The 5068-nt window shown below is 37.8% G+C and overlaps 1 non-coding gene across 1 annotated transcript; it reads right to left on the bottom strand.

The window, feature by feature from the left end:
- Positions 1-1471: 1471 nt before the first annotated feature.
- LOC138815719 (U6 spliceosomal RNA) lies at positions 1472-1575 on the bottom strand. Its single transcript, XR_011368430.1, has one exon. It is a non-coding gene; the product is annotated as a U6 spliceosomal RNA (small nuclear RNA).
- Positions 1576-5068: the final 3493 nt, after the last annotated feature.

Below are 5068 nucleotides of genomic sequence, written 5' to 3'. Positions count from 1 at the left end.
ATTGTGGCTAAAGATTCGTAACCAGTAACGAACAGCAAGTCATGATTGGGGACTACCTCACATCACTCATGGGCATCTTGAGGAAATCTACAAGGAAGGTATCCAGGACAGTAGGAAGGAGTATCAGGAAGAAATTCTGGCAGAGAAAAGAGAAAGAACTTAAAGAGGGCCAGAGTTTGCAGAGCCTGAGGTTCAGTAGAGAGGCTTTGCTCTGCAGGTGGTAACTGGGGAGTGATCCAATAGAGACAGTAGAATGGGATTGAAGGAAAAGCAAAACCACAGCATGAAAGGACCATTTCAAAATGTGGTTCACATACAAAAGAATAAATATGGGGGTCTGGGAAAGTGGCTCAGTGGTAGAGTGCTTGCCTTGCATGCATGTGGCCCTGGGTTTGATTCCTCAGCACCACATAAGCAGAAAAAGCTGGAAGTGGTGCTGTGGCTCAAGTGGTAGAGCACTATCCTTGAGCTGAAGAGCTGAGGGACAGCGCCCAGGCCAGAGTTCAGGCCCCACAACCGGACCCAAAAAAAACCAAAACTGTACAGAGGTGTCACATTTCTGGGAGTAAATAATGAGTACATTTCCTAACAAGCATTGTTCCCTCCTCCCACCATCCCTTCCCTCCCACCTCCACAAATACACTCCCCTCCCCCTTCCCCTGCCTAAATTGTAAAGTTCATTTTTCAACAGAGTGTCTTGTGCATCTCATTGTTACAATGGGTTAACCTGTATCCCTATTTAACCATTTTGTATTTCCCTTCCCCTCGCCAAATTAGAGAAACGTATGCACAGGATGTTGGTTTACCAACTTCAAATACAATGAAAACAGGGGTTATAGTGTGGGGGAGGAACATATACAGAAACAAAAAAAATCACATCACACATCATAAGTACATTAGAAACAATAACAAGAAAGTAAACAAATACTTGTGTCCCTATCTTAGGGTTCATTTCCCTTAATATCATCTTATCTGCTCATATGCACATAGCTTTTGATGTATTCTGCTTATCACAGACATATATTAGTTATTGAAAATAAGGGAAACCATGGGACCTATGTTTCTTTGGACTTGTTTTACTTCACTTAATAAATTTTTTTCCCAAGACTTTCCAATTCCTAACAAATTGGGCGATACCATTCTTTCTGATGGAGGCATAGAATTCCATTGTGTATATACACCCATATTTTCTTGATCCATTCATCTACTGAGGGGCATCAGGGTTGGCTCTATATCAGCTATTGTAAATAATGCTGCAGTAAACATAGTTGTGCTGGTAGTTTTAGTATGGTCTTGTTTGTGATCATTTGGGTAAATGCCCCAAAGTGGGATTGCTGGGTCATAGGAGAGCTTTATATGGAGTCTTTTGATGAGCCTCCATATTGCTTTCCAAAGTGGTTGAACAAGTTTACACTCCCACCAAGAATGCAGTAGAGTCCCTGTAGCCACATACTCTCCAGCATCTGTTGTTGCAAAAATGGAACATTTCACTAATTTGCGTGTCAGCCTTGCTCAGGGGCCATGCTAATCTCTGTATTGTTCCAATTTTAGCGTATTTGCTGCCTAATTGAGCACAGAACATTTTTTATATGTAAAGTGTAATTGATTTTCTTAAACTAGACAATTCAAAAAAAGTAAGCTCAAAAGATTTCTTGTGAAATTTTAGAACCATGTATTTCTTTTTTTTTAGCAATACAACAAACTGTTAGTACCATGTATTTCTTACATAAGCACACATTTAAGAAGAAAGTCAAGATTGGCATGTCAAAAACAAAATAATTCCAGATATTTGTTGTTCAAGAGATGTGTAGGAGAAGGAATTCAATTATTCTATACAAGGCACCTGTCATAATGAACACTGCAGCAAGTGTTAAGGTTTGTTAAAAGTGTTAAATGTATTTAATTTTGGGTATTTGCTTATGTATGGCAAAATTAGGACTGTTTGGCAGGTCATAAACTTTTCTATAAAGTATTTAAGGTTTATGGTAGCAGACATATGGTACTAATTATGTACATTTCAGAGTTTATAGAAACATTACCAATAAGAAGTTGCAAAGTCTTTGCGTAAAGAAGCAGAGTGAAGAGTTAAGACTTTGTTAACTACATAGTTTCTGTTAAATTTTTAGGGCTTCCTTACTTTACATGTTAGTGAGGAACAAATGATGATATAAGCCATATACAAATGATGAGATGAACCATAAAAAGTAATCTTCGTGGATAACTTTAAAGACTACTCATAGCCTATAAAACTCTTTTTAAAGGGCTGGGAAGTTGGCTCAGTGGTAAAGCGCTTGCCTTGCGTGCTTGAGGTCCTGGGTTCGATTACTCAGCACCCATAAGCAAAAAAACAATCCAGAAGTGGTGCTGTGGCTCAAGTGGTAGAGAACTAGCCTTGAGCTGAAGAGCTGAGGGGCAGTGCCCAGACTCAGAGTTCAGGCCCACGACCGGACCCAAAATAAAAACCCAAACAAAATCCTCTGTTTGAACATCATAATCTTGGCCAGTTTTAAATGCACAGGAATATGAGAAAATAGTAAAATATAATATGTAGAACACTTCAAATACTGAAAACACTGGTAATTGTTTTTTTTAATTTTATTAATCATTAATATTTAATTTTCGGTTTTCTTTATTTGTTGCATTGTTTCCCTTTTTGTAATATAATACAACTGTTTATAAGTCGTCATCAGGAGGTACTTTGAGAAGCTTACTGGGATGGCCAAAGATTTTTTATAGGTGCATGTGAGTTTACAAAGAAGAAAATTAAGAACAAAATATTTATTAAAAAAATTATCAAGTACAGTCTGAATCAGGAGGGATGAAAAATGTCCACACCCAAAATCTTAGCCCTCATCTGAAGCGGTGGTATTACAGAGTTGAGACCACAAAAGTGAGAGACTGTTTTTGTGGTTTTTTTAAAAATATTTTATTTTATTTTATTTGAGAACATACTGTACAGAGGGGTTACAATTACATGGGCAGGATAATGCATACATTTCTTACCAAGCATTGCAACCTCCTCCTTTGTTTACCCTTCACCTCCTGTGTTTTTTGTTTTTGTCAGTCGTGAGGCTTGAACTCTGGGCCAGAGTGCTGTCCCTGCACTCTTCAGCTCAAGGCTGGCTCTCTACCCCTTGAGCCATGGTGCCACTCTGGTTTTCTAGTGGTTTATTAGAGATAAGTCTCACGGACTTTCCTGCCCAGGCTGGCTTTGAACTGTGATCCTCAGAACTCAGCCTCCTGCATAGCTAGGATTATAGTCGTGAGCTGTGGCACCCAGCATTGTTTTGTTGATTTTTATTTTGTTGGTCATGGGGCTTGAACTCTGGGGCCTGGGTGCTGTCCCTCAGCTCAAGGCTAGCGCTACCACTTGAGCCTTCGTCTTTTTCTACTTCTGTGGTGCTGAGAAATCAAACCCAGGGCCTCATGCATTGCAAGGCAAGCACTCTACCATTGAGCCACCTTCCCAGCTCCTGAAAGACTGTGTTTTAAAAAATCATCTAAACAACATTTGCTTTCTGCTTTGGGTTATATAATGAAATATATGAATATCTTTTTATATTTTTGTGAATTGTCATACTTCTAAATTTATACTAACTTCAGCCACTTTATCCTTTTCAAAGTCATGAAATATCTCTGAGAAATTTCTTCTGGGAAAATTGTATTTGCACTTATAATTTCTTCTGAGTCATTTTTATTTTTATTTATTTTTTATTTTTTATTGTGAAAAAACTGTACAGAGGGGTTACAATTACATGGGCAAGATAATGAGTACATTTCTTATCAAGCATTGTAGCCTCCTCCTTTGTTTCCCCTTCCCATTCCTTCCAAGCCTCCCCCCCTCACCCAGTCCTCCCCCCAACCCCCCACCAAAGTTGTAAAGTTCATTTTCGACATGACAACTTGTACTTCTCATTGTTGCAATGGGTCCATCTGCATCCTTATTTAAACGACTTGTTTTTCCCCTTCCCCTCCACAAATTATACTGACATCAAATACAGTGAAAGCAGGGGTTATACTGTGGGGGAGGGACATACAAAGCAACAAAGAAATAATCATATAAATGAGTTAGAAACAAATGCATGAAAGAAAAAAAACATTTAAATACATATCTTAGGGTTCATTTTCCTAACATCACCTTATCTGACCTTTTATGCTTGACTCATACATATACTAACTATTGCAAATGAGGGAAACCCTGGCACCTATGTTTCTTTGGGCTTGGCTTACTTCATTTAATATAATTTTTTCCAAGTTGTTCCAGGCCCATATCAAGCACTGAAATAGAAACAGCAATAAGAGACCTCCCATCTAAGAAAAGTCTAGGACCAGATGGTTTTACAGTGGAATTCTACAAGGCCTTCAAAGCAGAGCTCACACCAATACTCCTCCAACTCTTCAATGAAATTGAAAGAGAAAGTTCACTACCGAACACATTCTATGAAGCTATCTCATCCAAAAACCAGGCAGGGACTCATCATTTTTATTTTTTATCAAAATCATTTTATATTTTATGTTGATGGGTTATCATATATCAAATACCTTCAAATGTACATGTAGAGTCTAAAGATAGCAGTATGAATATTCTCATACAGCTCTTGTTTATCTGTTATGTACTTTCAGTATTATGTTACTTCTCTCTTTCACCGTTTTTCATTCATAGTCTTTCTCTTTCATACTCCATGTCTGCTACTTAGAATTTCTGCTGGTCTTTTATCCTTCAGGATCCACTGGTTTTGTGGGAACATGATAGGGACCAACAGTTTCCCTTGCATTCTTTAAGAATTCTAAGAGTGACGTGATATTATTCTTTGCCATTCTAAATGGCAAAACAACAGATCTAGGAATTCCTTTTCACTTTTACTTCTATTATAAATTTTATCTCAAAGGAATCATTGGGATAGATAAGATATTTTATCTTGTGACTTAAAAGTTCTTTTTCTTTTACAAACAACCTTTTTCTTTGATTATCAGTAAGTAACTACATGTAATGAAAACAAAGCTATCCTATGGTAAGTAGACCGAAGTTGTTCACAGGGATGAAAAACAAGGTAATGGGGCAAGTGAG

Source organism: Dipodomys merriami, unplaced genomic scaffold (assembly GCF_024711535.1).
Source record: "Dipodomys merriami isolate MVZ:Mamm:240054 unplaced genomic scaffold, mDipMer1.0.p SCAF_662, whole genome shotgun sequence".
In the NCBI taxonomy this organism is placed as follows: Eukaryota; Metazoa; Chordata; class Mammalia; order Rodentia; family Heteromyidae; genus Dipodomys; species Dipodomys merriami.
Note: the sequence above shows the minus strand (reverse complement) of the source record. Positions and strands in the feature narration are given on the sequence as shown.